The sequence below is a fragment of the Pongo pygmaeus genome, chromosome 16 (genome assembly GCF_028885625.2).
Source record: "Pongo pygmaeus isolate AG05252 chromosome 16, NHGRI_mPonPyg2-v2.0_pri, whole genome shotgun sequence".
Classification (NCBI taxonomy): Eukaryota; Metazoa; Chordata; class Mammalia; order Primates; family Hominidae; genus Pongo; species Pongo pygmaeus.
In genome coordinates, this window is record NC_072389.2 from 34,832,235 (window position 1) to 34,847,993 (window position 15,759).

Here is a 15,759-nt window from a genome sequence, read left to right on the forward strand (position 1 = left end):
TGGATACAACTATGAGATTCAGGAATAAGACTTCCTTGGAGATTAGAAGTTGAGAGTCATCAGTTTATGGATTGTATTTAAAACTATTGACTTTAGAAGAGTGACATCAGCAACATGGAAGACCAGGATGCTCCCAGTCCACACCACCCACAGAGGTATTAAAAAAAAAACTGAAACTGCCTAAAATAACTTGAGAGGAGTTCTGGAAAATAGACCAATGTCCTCAGTAACCAAGTAAAAGTAAATGACCAATCTTCTACATTCTTTCTATTTGTTTTGTTACTCATTAACCATCCCTACATACCTTTCAGCCTCTCACTACACTTGCCAGCTTCTGATAACCATCTTTCTGCTCTCTGTCTCTATTAGTTCACTGTTTTGATTTGTAGATCTCACAAATAAGTGAGAATATGTGAAGTTTGTCTTACTGTGTCTGGGATATTAGTCCATTTTCACACTGCTATAAAGAACTACCTGAGACTGGGTAGTTTATAAAGAAAAAAGGTTTAATTGACTCACAGTTCCACATGGCTGGGCAGGTGACTGGAAACTTACAATCATGGTGGAAAATGAAGGGGAAGAAAGGAACATCTTACATGGTGGCAGGAGAGAAAGAGAATGAGGGGGAAGGTCCTACATTTTTAAACTATCAGATTTCATGAGAACTCACTGACTATCACAAGAACAACATGGAGGAAATCTGCTGCCATGATCCAATCACCTCCCACCAGATCCGTCTCTCAACACATGAGGATTAAAATTTGACATAAGATTTGGGTGGGGATACAGAGCCAAACCATATCACCTGGCTTATTTCACTTAACATAATGACCTCCAATTCCATCCATGTTTTTGCAAATAACAGGATCTCATTCTTTTTTATGGCTGAATAGTACTCCATTGTGATAAGTACCACATTTTCTGTATTCATTTTTCTGTTGATGGACCCTTAGGTTGCTTCCAAATCTTAGCTATTATGAACAGTGCTGTAACAAACATGGGAGTAAATATATCTCTTAGATATGCTGATTTCTTTTCTTTTAGGTATATACCTAAAAGTAGAATTGCTGGATCATATGATAGCTCTATTATTAATTTTTCTGAGGAACCTCCAAACTGTTTTCCATAGTTGTTGTATAATTTACATTCCCACCAATAGTGTATGGGGGTTCCTTTTTCTCCACATCCTCTCCAGCATTTGTTAATGCCTGTCTTTTGAGTAAAAGCCATTTTAACTGTGGTGAGATAATATCTCATTGTAGTTTTCATTTACATTTCTCTGATGATCAGTAATGTTGAGCACATTTTTACATGCCTGTTGGTGATTTGTATGTATTTTTTTGAAAAATGCTTATTCAAATAAAAATTTTGCCCATTTTAAATCAGATTATTAGATTTTTTCCTATAGAGTTATTAGAGGTCCTTACATGTTCTGGTCATTAATCCCTTGTGATATATGTAGTTTGCAAATATTTTCTCCCATTCTATGTGTCGTCTCTTCACTTTGTAATTTGTTTCCTTTGTTGTACAGAAGCTTTTTAAGTTGATGTGATCTCATTTTTTCCATTTTATTTTGGTTATCTGTACTTGTGGGGTATTACTCAAGAAATATTTGCCCAGATCAATGTCCTGGGTAGTTCCTCTAATGTTTTCTAGTAGTAGTTGCATAGTTTGATGTATTAAAGTCTTTAATTGATTTTAATTTGATTTTTGTATATGGCAGGAGATAGGGGTCTAGTTTTATTCTTCTACATACAGATAGCCACTTTTCCTAGCACCAGTTATTGAAGAAACTGTCTTTTCCCCAGTGTGTGATCTTGGCACTTTTGTCAAAAATGAGTTTTCTGTAGGTGTTTACATTTGTTTCTGGGTTCTCTATTCTGTTCCATTGGTCTGTGTCTGTTTTTATGCCGGTACCATGCTGTTTTGGTTACTATAGATCTTTGAAGTCAGGTAATGTGATTCCTCCACTGTTGTTCTTTTTTTTTTTTTTTTTCTCTTGTTTGGAGATTCAAAGAGTTTAATTTTTCCCTAGAGCAAGATCAACAATTTTCACTGGGATAAAAGAATAAAGAACAAACTCAATAGCACCAAATGGGGTTTTAACACAGAAAACAGGGCCACTCCTTTTAAATGAAAATTTTTACATTAAAATATTTTTATAAATCATAGTAGTTGTTTTTCCTCTTGATTCAACATTTTTTCCTCCCCTAACAGGAGCCCTAGAACCTGAAGAGCATGTACATTACTAACCAGATATACAATCCAGCCACCCTGTCCAAACTGGAATCTGATTACTAATGGACTAGACTCGGGGCTGCCCCCAAGGGATGGGAAGCAGTAACTATGCTGTCAGGGAGAATGGGTACTGAGAAAGCCACCAGTCAAAGAGCCGAACGCCGTGCACTGGGTCCAGCATGACTTGCACACCCTGTTCACTGCGCAGTTTCTGACCACCATGGACGGGAATCTTGGAACACCAGTCTCACTCGGTGATGCCGCGTGTCTGTGCTTGCATTGACAGTAAACAGAGTAAATATTATTCCCATGACAATCGGAATAAAGATGAAATTGAGGGTGGTGACCTGCAGTAGGCAGCAGTCCTGGTCTCGATTGGTATGAACATCTTCGTATTGAATGGGAAGCTGCAGTCCTCCTGTACACTTGCTCTTTAACCTAGCGGACTGTTTTTTGAACGTGAAGTTGAATTCCCACATTGGTTCCCGTCTGTTCCCAACAATCTTTCTGCACCAGAAAAGTAAGCATTTGGAATTCTTTAATGTGCTGGGGGTGCTTTCTGGAATGGCTGGATTCTTGGAGATTCCAGCAGTAAATGGCTCATACATATGGTACAGAGATCGGATCACACAAGCCCAGAGACAGCGCAGCTTCTCCATTGACTCTGGTCGCAGACGCAAAGGCAGAGAAGCATCCAGCGTGTAGTGCCTTTGGTACAACCTGGTCCAAAAGGCAGCAGTACAAATGACAGTCCAGGCATTCTTAGAAATCAGGAAAAAATTCACAATGTTCTCAGAACAAATATAGGAGGCCAGCAATAGCCAAAAATCCATGGGATACTCTTTTCCTCCAGCCCCGTCCAGTTCTTCTTTGTGCCTCTTGCTTTTCGTTTTTCTGGAGACAGTTCTCTCATGGATGCTTTCGTCCTGGGCATCCATCTCATCACTGCTGTCGATGATGTCACGGGCTTACCAGCCCCAGAACAAACTTCCTCTGCAGGAACCTGAGAGGCTTCCAAGCCTCAAAAACATTTTACTTCCTGCTGAACAGCGTTGGCTATGGCTTTCTTGACTCGTCCAGACCTCACGACCACCAGATCTGAGTTGGCGTAATCCTTCATGGTCACTCCGCCGGAGCAGACGAGCGACTTGAGTCGCTTTCCTCTCTTGGGCAGGGCGATTGTATCTGGGTGAGGCCTGCCTAGCGTGCCGGGCCCCTGGGCCATGTCTGTGGCCCAGAGAGCCGGTCCCGGGAGCCGCAGGCCAGCTCCGCCAGGCTCCGCGGCCATCCCACACCGGAGGCTGCTAACTCTCACCCACTGTTGTTCTTTTTGCTGAAATAACTGGCTGTTTTTGAGTCTTTTGTGGTTCCATATAAATTTTAAGACTTTTTTCCTATTTATGTGAAGGATGTCATTGGTATTTTGTTAGGAATTGCATTGAATTTCTAGATTGCTTTGGGTAGTACTGATATTTTAACAATATGGATTCTGCCAGTCTATTAACATGGAATATATTTCCATTTTTTGTTGTCCTCTTCAGTTTCTTTCATCAGTATTTTATAGTTTTCACTGTAGATATCTTTCACTTATTTGGTTAAGTTAATTCCTAGGTGTTTAACATTTTTATGGCTATTGTAAGTGGAATTACTCTTTTAAATTTCTTTCTCAGATTGTTCACTGTTGGTATATAGAAATGCTACTGATATTTGTATGCTGATTTTGTACCACGAAATGTTACTGAATTTGTTTACCAGTTCTAATAGGTTTTTGGTGAGTCTACATTTTTCCATATATAAGAGCATATCATCCACAAACAAGCATAATGTGACTTCTTTCTTTCCAATTTAGATGTCCTTAATTTCCATCTCTTGTCTGATTGCTCTAGCTAGGCCTTCCAGTAGTACGTTGTATAATGGTGGTGAGAGTGGGCATCCCAGTCATGTTCCAGATCTTAGAGGAAAGGCTTTCAGTTTTTCCCCATTCAGTAAAATACTAGCTATGGACCTCTGTCATATACGGCTTTTATTATTTTGAGGCATATTCTGTCTATATCCAGTTTTCTGTCTATATCCAGTTTTTGTGGGTTTTTATCATAAAGAAAGAAATTATCTGAAGATAAAATTGTTAAGCAAAAAGAAACAATAACTTTAAGATTTAGAAAATTCTCAGCTAATTATCTTCCCAAAAATGAGAAAGTTTGCTTGGAAGAGAACATTAAATGTGTAGCCAAGTAGCCATTCGATAAGACAATTAGTATGAATACATACCACAGACCTAATCAGCCATCTCCACAGAAGCAAGGTACTTCAAGACAAGAGAAAAATGATTCTTCCCTCTCACGTGATTCAGAGGTTATCAGGGCTGCCACTCCCACCACAGGCCCAGAGTGTAAGGACTCCAAGGAAATCACTATTTCAGAGAGGCCACCAGCACCTTCAAGACCTTGGAGAGCTATGGGCCCAGGCAGAGAGCCACTGTGGTGGCAGGGCTGCCCAGAGCCCTTAGGACAAACCCTCCAAGAGCCTTCTGAGCTCAACTCCTACCCAGCAAGGCTGCAGAGGCAAGATCACCACCTCAGTAGGTCCAAAATGTGGGACTCCCACCCCAGTGGGCCTGGAGGACAGAGCACCTAGGCAAAAAGGTTTGTTGGAATTTTCCCTATTGGGTTTTGGACATGCTCAGAACCTGTCATCATTTCTTCTTTCCCATTTCTCCCTTTTGGAAGGGAACTGTCTATCCTATGACTGACTCACCATGGTATTTTGGAAACACTTAATTTGTTTTGATTTCATAGTTTCACAGCCTCTTTTTTTTTCTTTTCTTTTCTTTTCTTTTTTTCAGTCTCCCTCTGTCACCCAGGCTGGAGTGCAGTGGCACTATCTTGGCTCACTGCAACCTCTGCCTCCCAGATTCTAAGCGATTCTCCTGCCTCAGCCTTCAGGGTAGCTGGGATAACAGTCATGCACCACCACGCCCGGCTAATTTTGTATTTTTAGTAGAGACAGGGTTTCAACATGTTGGCCAGGCTGGTCTCAAACTTCTGACCTCAGGTGATCCACCCACCTTGGCTTCCGGAAATGTTGGGATTACAGGCGTGAGCCACCGTGTCCAGCCTAAGCCCATTTTATAAAGGAACTAATTGCATTTTCTTCTTGCATTCTACTATAAGCAGTCAGGAAGAATTAAGCCACTCCACTAACACTTCCCTTAGAAATCGTTTCAGCTCAGCATCCAATTTTATCACTCACAGTTCTGTCTTCCTCAAAACACAGTAGAACACAAGCACAGTTTAGCTAAGGTCTTTGCCACTTTATAACAAGGGTAGCTTTTCCTCCAGTCCCCAACAGCATGTTCCTAATTTCTGACTGAGACCTCATCAGAATGACCTTTATTGTCCATATTTCTACCAATATTCTGTTCATGAGTTCCTAGTTACTCTCTAAGAAAATGCAAGCTTTCTCTATGACTCTCCTAGTTTTTTTCTTAGTCTTCACTGGAATAGCCTTTAAAAATCCATTCACAGCAATGTAGGCTTCTTCTAGCATGCACCTCAAAACTCTCCCAATCTCTACCCATGACCCAGTTCCAAAGCCACTTCCACAGTTTTAAGTATTTGTTACAGGAACACCCCCACTTATTGGTACCAATTTCTGTCTTGGTACTGCTACAATAAATACCATACATGAAGTGGCTTATAAACAACAGAGATTTATTTCTCACAGTTTTGGAGGCTGAGAAGACCAAGATTAAGGTATCAACAGATTCAGTGTCTGGTGAGAGCCTATTTCCTGGTTTGCCAATGGCCATCTTTTGGTTGTGTCCTCACTTGATGAAAGCAGGGAATGGTGCTCGCTGGGAACTCTTTTATAAGGGAACTAATATTATTAGTGAGAGCTTCATCCTTATGACCTATTCAACTCTCAAAGGCCCCATCTCTAAATGCCATAACATTGAGGATTAAGTTTCAATATGTAAATTTCAGGGGAATACAAATATTCAGTCTACAGCAAGAAGTAAAAAGTAGTATCTATTATAAGATTGAGCTATTTGATGATTACGTGACCTTGAAAACAGTAGTTTTAATAGAGTGAGTTCATAAAGAAATTAGAAAATTATTGGAGATGGCAACTATACCCAAGAATATTTTTTCTATAAAATGTAACCACAGAAATGAGCTCTAACTGGAGAATAAAATCACATTTAGAGGTTTTGTTTTCATTGATTGCTTTATTTTAAGGTAGAATTAATAGTAATGTGTTTGTATACCAACTGGATAATTCCAACAAAGGCAAAATAAGAGATATAGGAGAGGAAGAAGAGGGAAGTGATGGATCCAAGTAACTAGGCAAGTTGGGATGAATGCACAAGTAAAAGAGATGACCTTTGCTAGAATCTTAGTTCTCCCAAAGTTGAGGAGAAGTCAGAGTACACGACCTCAGGTGTGGGTAGTCAGTAAACATGGTGGTGGGAATATGTGAAAGTTCTTTTCTGATTGCTTCTAGTATTTTAATGAAATACCTAGCAAGGTGTTCTCAGCTGAGAGTGTGCATGTTGGATGGTGTTATGAAATAGTCATCCAAGAGAATGAAGGATTGGCTGGATAGAAAAATAATTTGAAGGCTGGTCAGCATTTAGGGCTCACTTAAGAATAATAATAATATATTTACAATATTTAAAGGCATTTGAGTTTGGGCATAAATTTTAAATAGTGAATTGCCAGAGGAATACTATAAAGTCAGAGAGAAGTGAGATTCAAGGTGAGAGATAATCAATATTGGCTATAGAATTTAAGCTGAATAAGGAAGAAGTTGAGGCTATGAGGATGTCGAGGGATAATGAAAAGGCAGTAGGATTAATGGATTATTGTCTGAAGACGTCAAAAGATGATGGACTCAAGGTGAATCATAAAAAGAAGTGGAATGCTTAAAGTTGAAAGTAGGAAAGAGTTTGTTGCTATTGGTAATGAATAAATAACTTGAATATGAGTGGCTGAGATAAGGTGGAAGACACAATTATTAGAGGAGAGGAGTCTAGGAAGTGCATGTTCAAGGGTCATCTTTGTGGATCCTAAAGTAACCAAATTTTATAACAGAAAAACTTGAAGAAAATAGCAGTTCTCACAGAGATAAAATGTTTAGAGAATAAGGGTGTGGAGAACATTAATAACAGGGGCTGGTAGATACCAGCAATAATAAGGATCTGGGATGGTATAGTATAATGCTATGATTCAAGACTGTGGACTTCTGAAGAAGCAGAAGAAAATCTGGTCTAGGACAGATAATGTTCTGTAAATGGCAATGAAAAACAAGAAAGACACCAGCAGTTAGTATGAGGAGTGGAAAAGAATGCAGCCATCACTTGAGAAAGGCTGTAAAGGAAACAATTACCTCAAAGCAGGGCAAGGTTTCAGTTAAAGCAAAAATATCATAAAATGAGTTAAGATTATAATAGATTTTGATGGTGACTGATTCTTAGTGCTTTTACTTCTAAATCAAATTGGTATCCATTGCCTGTAGTAATTCTGTATCAGTTTACATAAATTCCATTAATCCTGACTGTTAATCTTTTACCAGCTTCTGGGCTTCTTTATGTGTTTTTGTTAAATATAATTTCACTGAAGTCCAGAGTGAGTTGTTTGATTTCCCTAGGTGTCAGGAGTCATGCTGAAGTGAAGGCATTTTTTCTCTCCCATGTCCCACCAACACAATGGGAATATGGTATAAAAGCAGGTACGCTAATGGAATGGAGATGAGGCAGTTGAAGGAAGGTTTTTGGTTCTCAGTCCCTACGAATCTTTTCAGGCTCAAATACAGTGAAGATCAAGCTCAGCCATTCATTTTCTCCTTGTACTCATGGAAGCCAGGGAGATGAAAGGTCCTTGTGAAAGCTGATGACTCTGGCAGAGGCCACAAGATCTATGGGGCCAAGCTTTCAGCTTTTCGCTCAAGAGCTCTGACGCTGGTATCTGGTGCTTGTTCTCTGTCCTGGATGCTCACAGAATCCAAAGCCTTCCTGGAACCCGACATCCAACTATCTATAAGGCCCAGGAGCCATTTGTCTCTGGAAAGGCAGGTAGATTGGAGTCAGTGCTTGGCGTTTTTTTTTTGTTTTTTTTTTTTTTTGAGACAGAGTTTCTCTCTGTCACCTAGGCTGGAGTGCAGTAGCGCGATCTCGGCTCACTGCAAGCTCTGCCTCCTGGGTTCATGCCATTCTCCTGCCTCAGCCTCCCAAGTAGCTGGGACTACAGGCACCCGCCACCATGCCCGGCTAATTTTTTGTATTTTTAGTAGAGATGGGGTTTCACCGTGTTAGCCAGGATGGTCTCGATGTCCTGACCTCGTGATCCACCTGCCTTGCCTCTCAAAGTGCTGGGATTACAGGCGTGAGCCACCACGCCCAGCCAGTGCTTGGGTTTTAAGCTACCATTTTTCCAAAATCCCCTCTTCCACTGATTTTAGAAAGCGTATACATGGCTTTAACCTCAGGGAAAATATCAAAATAAACCAAACCAGTTGGGGACCATTTTCTTTCTCTCAGAGGTATCTTGTTATGATGCTATTGTCCCAGGCCTATTTTTCACAGAAGCAAAGTAGATGATGGCATGGCAGTTAATTTTTACCTTCCAGTATGTTTCTATATATATATATGTCTATGTATTGAATTTTTTATTTGCCATTCAGTCCTATTAGGCCTGCCATCTAGAGAAAGAAAGCTCCAACCACCTCAGCCTGGAGTAACTGTGGGAAATACAACTTTGTTTCCCCTCATGCTTTGTAAACCACCTCTTCCATTTGTGTTGTGTTGTGTTGTGTTGTGTTAGGCCATTCCTGCATTGCTATAAAGCAATACCTGAGACTGGGTAATTTATAAAGAAAAGAGGTTTAATTGGCTCATGGTTCTGCAAGCTTTACAGGAGGGATGGTGCTGGCATCTGCTTGGCTTCTAGAGAGGCCTCGGGAAGCTTACAATCATGGTGGAAGGTGCATCTCACAGGCTGAAAGCAGGATCAAGAAAGATAGAGTCGGGGGGAGGTGCCACTATTAAATAACCAGGTCTTCTGAGAACTCATTATCATGAAGACCACACCAAGTCACCCAGGATCCAAACACCTCCCGCCAGCACTGGGGATTACAATTCAATGTGAGATTTGGGTGGGGACAAATACCCAGACTATTAATATATCACCAGCATTCCAGATTCATTTCCTCAAAGTCTCTGACTGTCAAACAGCTTAAGTCATTGTGTAGGTAACCTCTTTTAGAGGGGGATAACCCTGCCTTGCAGAATTATTTGCTCAAGACACCTGGCAATAATTCAATGTTTCAGGAAACTCACTGGGGCTGTTTGCTGGATCAGAAATCAGCATCTATGTCAAAGGCTATTCCAAGGGCAGTGGGAGAAATGGATGGAGTTCTGAGAGGGTCTGCTGCACGAGCACTCTGGGGACCCATGTCCAGGTGGACAGTACTCTTCATGTTGTTACACAGACAAGTATAGATACTTTATTGAGATAGGTTTCTAAGAGTAAAATCTTCAAAGGACTATGTGGAAAGATTTGGGTGGTTTTATGTTATCTTTTGAATAGATCCAAAAACAATGTAGTTAGGACAAATGGCTGTCAATGATTTCCAAATTATTTTCACTAATGCATTACCATTACTACAAAAGTGTATGTCAAGTCCCTGAAGGAAGTTAGAGTGAGGCAAAAGGAAGAAATATCAACTAGTGAAGCCCAGTGAAGTGGGCAATCTCCTGCTCCTTTCTAAATGCCAAAAACCTACACAATTAATAGTTTTGTGCAGAGCAACTCCAACAAACAAGAAAGGAAAACTCTTACCCACACCAAGCACATGTTTTCCAAGTTGTGATGAGAACTGGTACAGCAGACTTCTCAAGATAAGAATGCTTTAAAGGACAAATACAAGCTTATACATCAAAACTACTTAATCTGAGAAAGAACTTGCTGGCATCCAAACCTTAGGAACTCAGGACTGCATTGTCACTACCTTTGACGAGGCTTGCCGCACTACATTCTGTAAAGGCCTGTAGGATGTGGTTATTAGGATTTCGTCTCCAGGCTACCCAGGATGTCATATACCATTGATACTCCAGTGACAATTAACCAATGTATTAATGTGATCTTCCTCTTTACAATTAACCAAATTAGCAGATAGGTTGTCCATCAGGGTTTTTTCTTTTTCTTTTTCTTTTTTCTTTTTGAGATGGAGTCTCGCTCTGTTGCCTAGGCTGGAGTGCAGTGGTGTGATCTCGGCTCACTGCAAGCTCCGCCTCCTGGGTTCACGCCATTTTCCTGCCTCAGCCTCCCGAGTAGCTGGGACTACAGGCGCCCGCCACCACACCCGGCTAATTTTTTGTGTTTTTAGTAGAGATGGGGTTTCACCATGTTAGCCAGGATGGTCTCGATCTCCTGACCTTGTGATCCGCCTGCCTCAGCCTCCCAAAATGCTGGGATTACAGGCATGAGCCACTGTGCCTGGCCTTTTTCTTTTTTAGAAGTAATTATAGATTCAAAAATATTAATAGTTACAAAATAGTAGAGAAGAGTCTCTGTGTACCCTTCAACTCACTTCCTATAATGAAAACCTCTTATATAATCACAGTATAGTCGTCCCTCAGTAGCCACTGGGGTTTTGTACAAGCACCCCCGTGGATACCAAAATCCATGGATGTTCAAGTCCCTGACATAAAATGGTTTAGTATTTGCATATAACCTATGCACATCCTTTAAATCAGGAGCCCCCAGCTCCTGGGGCTATTGACCACTATTGGTCTGTGGCCTTTTAGGAATCAGGCTGCACAGCAAGAGATGAGTAGCGTGCTCTGTAAATATATTTGTATTTATAATAAATGTAATAAATCTGTATTTATGATACATGTAATAAATCTGTATTTAAAGCCCCTCCCTATTGCTTGCATGACCACCTGAGCTCCACCTCCTGTCAGATCAGCAGCATTAGATTCTCGTAGGAGTGCAAACCCTACTGTGAACTGTGCATGTAAGGGATCTAGTTGCATGCTCCTTATGAGAGTCTAATGCCTGATGATCTGAAGTGGGACAGTTTCATACCAAAACCACCCCCGCAGCCCTTACCCCATCTGTGGAAAAATCGTTTCCCAGGAAACCATTCCCTGGTGCCAAAGATGTTGGGGACCACTGCTTTAAATCATTCTTAGATTACTTATAATACATAATACAATGTAAGTGCTACATAAATAGTTGCTGTGCTGCACTGTTTTTTTCAATTTGTATTTTTATTGTTGTATTGTTATCTTTATTGGTTTTGTTTTTGAATGCTCTCAATCAGCTAGTTGAATCTGCAGATGCAGAACTGCAGCTATAAAGGGCCAACTCTACATTATCAAAATCACATTACAATTAACTTTACTACAGACCTCACTTGGATTCAGAAGTGTTTTTCTGCACTCTTTTTTATTCTTTGTGTATATGTGTATACTTCTAAGAAATTTATCACTGGTATAGATACATATAACCAATAACATAATCAAGATATAGCATTATGCTGTCATCCGAAGAAACGACCTCATGATATCCCTTTAATCATGCTCACCCCACTTCTCTAAGTCCCTGGCTACTGCTGATCTGTTCCCTATTTCTAGAATTTTGTCATGTTGAAAACTTTTTATAATGAAATTATATATTGTACAACCTTTTGAGATTGCATTTTTTATTTATTTATGTGTGTTTTTTTTTTTTTTTTTGAGACGGAGTCTCACTCTGTCACCCGGAAGGAGTGCAGTGGTGCGATCTTGGCTCACTGCAACCTCCGCCTCCCAGGTTCAAGCAATTCTTCTGCCTTAGCCTCCCAAGTAGCTGGAACTACAGGTGCATGCCACCATGCCTGGCTCATTTTTTGTATTTTTAGTAGAGACAGGGTTTCACCGTGTTGGGTAGGATGGTCTCAAACTCCAGACCTCATGATCCGCCCACCTCAGCCTCCCAAAGTGCTGGGATTACAGGCGTGAACCACCGCGCCCGTCCTGAGATTGAATTTTTAAAGTTTAATTCCTTTGAGGTCATTGCAAATCATTCAACAGTTCATTTCCTTTTTATTACTAAGTACTAGTCCATTGTATGGCTGTACCATGGTTTGTTTAGCCATCCACCTGTTGAAGGACATTTCGGTTATTTACTGTTTGGTTGTTAAAAATAAAGCTTCTGTGAAAACTTATGCACAAGTTTTTGCATGAATATCAACTTTTATTTCTCTAGGGCAAGTGGCCATGAGTGCAGTTAGTGGGTAAACAGCTAAGCACGTTTCTAATTTGTGAAAACAAAAGAAAACAAAACAAAAACAAAAAAACACCAAGCTGTTTTTCAGGGTGGTTGTTCACCATTTTTGGACGGCACTATTCAGAGACCTGTAAACCTGCACTCTCCTGTGCACTGTTCAGCCTCAAGCGGTGAAAGTAGCGTAGCAATTGGGCCAATTACCTCACAGCTGCTGAATTTATGAACTTATTTCAGCCTCCCCAGTAGCTGGGATTACAGGTGCATGCCACCATGCCCAGCTAATTTTTGTATTTTTAGTAGAGATGGGGTTTCACCATACTGGCCAGGCTGGTCTCGAACTCCCGACCTCAGGTGATCCACCCACCTCATCCTCCCAGAGAGTTGGGATTACAGGCGTGAGCCACTGCACCTGGACTTAAATGCATTTTTGGCTTCTATTTTCAACTGATCATGGGCATTGTACATTGTGAAGACAATAAATCTTTCCATTAAATTAGTGGGAAAGGAGCTCAAAACCCAGCCTGGTGATTCATTATTTTAATGACTTCCTGCTTTACTGCAAAACCTCTCTCTTCATTTGGTGTTGGCAGTTTGAGCCCCTGTTAAGGACTAGGCTCACGATGAAGCTTCTATAAATTTCTGGATCTCTGTTATGTTGGCATGTAGGTCATTCTCCTTTAGGAATGATGAGGAGGCTGGCAAGCGGTTGCTCCAAGGGAAGGGGGAATTTTTCAAACCTGAGCTGTCCAAGCTCAGCATGAATTGGAGTGGGCTGCTGACTCAGGCTAGCAGAGGCAGCCAGGAAATATGCAAATCTGCAATCCGTTCTGCCAGGTCTGTCCCAGCAGATGTCACTAAAAGGCAGCCCTGTGTGCCTCTGTCACTGTGACAGCCTTGACAAAGAAGGTGGAAGGGAAAAAAGACCCAGTGCTGAACTCCAAGCAGTGATGGGGCTTTTCTCTATGCATATTTTCCCTCCCCTCCCAGCCTGCATTTCCATTAACATATTGATTTATATTTGTATTTTGAAACAAAAATGGTTGTAAACAGCTGTTCTTTCCTTTTACACACAATGCTAGCTCCTATTTAGATTCCTAACTGAATAATGTCTAAAGAGGTACTTAAACTGACATAAAACGCAGATGATCTTATGACCAAATGCTTAGTGCAAAAAAACAAAACAAAACAAAAAAAACCTTCAAATTGTAAGAGGAGTTCCTCCAAATATAGAAAGGATCAGTATTTTAAGAGGTATGTTAACTAAAATGTGGCAATGTAAGGAGCAGAGCAAGAAGAACCTTTAAGTCTGAAACTTACAACAAGTCAATTTCATGGTCAGTTTCCGTGGGTCCTTCCACAACAACCTCTGGCATCCATTTTCTCTACAAGGGAGGTAACAACAGTAGCTATTTCAGAGCAGGCAAAGGCTTAGAGCAGTGCTAGAAGAGGGTCATGGCTATATAAAGTTTAGCTATTTGTATATTGTAACAAACCTACAGTGTATTTTTTTTATTGGTAGTCAATAATAGATTTCTTTTGGAAAAGTAGCAGCCTCTTAGTTTCTTTTTCTTTTTTTCCTTTTCCTTTTCCTGAGACACAGTCCTGCTCTGTCGCCCAGTCTGGAGTGCAGCAGCTCCATTATGGCTCATTGCCACCTGGACCCCGGGCTCAAGCAATCCTTCTATATCAGCCTTCAGAGTAGCTGGGACTACCCGCGGGGCCCACCACACCCGGCTAATCTTTGTGGTTTTTGTTTTGTTTTTCCCTTAAGAGACCCGGTTTCAGGCCAGGCTGCGGTGGCTCAGGCCTGCAGTCCCAGCACTTTGGGAGGCCCAGGCGGGCGGATCACCTGAGGTGAGGAGCTGGAGACCAGCCCGACCAACATGGAGAAACCCCATCTCTACTAAAAAAATTTACAAAATTAGCCGGGCATGGTGGCTCAGGCCTGCAATCCCAACACCCGGGGAGGCGGAGGCGGGCGGATCACCTGAGGTCGGGGGTTAGAGACCCGCCTGACCAACATGGAGAAACCCCGTCTCTACCAAAAACAAAAACAACAACAACAACAACAAAACAGAAACACAAAATAGCTGGGCATGGTGGCTCACGCCTGCAATCCCAGCCACTCAGGAGGCTGAGAAGGAGAACCACCTAAACCCGGGAGGCGGATGCCACGGCGAGCCGAGACAGCGCCACTGCATTGGAGTCTGGGCAACAAGAGCGAAACTCCACCTCAACAACAACAAAAGAGACCGGGTTTCACCATGTTGCCCAGGCCGGTCTGGAACTCCTAGACTCCAGTGATCCGCCGCGCTTGGCCGTCCAAAGTCCTGCGATCACAAGCCTGAGCCACCATGCCAGGCCGATCTGTTCCTTTCTGACTAATAAATTGGGCCGGGCGCAGTGGCTCCCGTCTGCAATCCCAGCACCCTGGGAGGCCTAGGCGGGCACATCACTGAGGTCGGGAGTCTGAGACCAGCCTGACCAACATGGAGAAAACCCGTCTCTACCAAAAAAAAAAAAAAAGTACAAAATTAGCTGGGCATGCTGGCTCAAGCCTGCAACCCCAGCACCCCCAGAGGCTGAGGCGGGCAGATCACCTAAGGTCAGGAGTTTGGGACCAGCCTGACCAACATGGAGAAACCCCGTCTCTACAAAAAAAAAAAAAATTAGCTGGGCATGGTGGCTCATGACTGCAATCCCAGCCTCTTGGGAGGCTGAGGCAGGAGAATGACCCAAATCCGGGAGGCGGAGGCCGCGGGGAGCCCAGACCGCGCCACTGCACCCAGCCTGGGCAACAAGAGCGAAACTCTGCCTCAAAAAAGAAAAAAAAAAAGGTTTCACCATGTTGCCCAGGCCAGTCTGGAGCTCCTAGACTCCAGTGATCACCGCGCTCAGTTGTCCAAAATCCTGGGATCACAAGCCTGAGCCTCCATGCCAGGCCGATCTATTCCTTTCTGATTAATAAATTAGGCCAGGCACAGTGGCTCACGCCTGCAATCCCAGCACCCCAGGAGGCTGAGGTGGGCGGATCACTTGAGGTCGGAGTTTGAAACCAGCCTGACCAACATGGAGAAACCCCATCTCTACCAAAAAAAAAAAAAAAAAAAAAAAAATTAGCCGGGCATGATGCGTCGTGCCTGCAATCCCAGCCACTCTGGAGGCTGAGGCAGGAGAACTACCCAAACCTGGGAGGCAGAGGCCACTGGCGAGCCAAGACCATGCCACTGCACTCCAGCCTGGGCAA

General features: G+C 42.2%; 1 protein-coding gene and 2 pseudogenes across 1 annotated transcript in view; 2 read left to right on the forward strand and 1 right to left on the reverse strand.

The window, feature by feature from the left end:
* The window catches only part of LOC129014591 (U3 small nucleolar ribonucleoprotein protein MPP10-like), a 138,614-nt pseudogene that overhangs the window by 105,177 nt on the left and 17,678 nt on the right, over positions 1-15,759 (forward strand).
* Positions 1-15,759, forward strand: part of FAN1 (FANCD2 and FANCI associated nuclease 1) — a 139,444-nt gene that overhangs the window by 66,748 nt on the left and 56,937 nt on the right. The gene's annotated exons all lie outside the window — the stretch shown is intronic.
* Positions 2,006-3,463, reverse strand: LOC129014523 (transmembrane protein 183A-like; annotated as a pseudogene).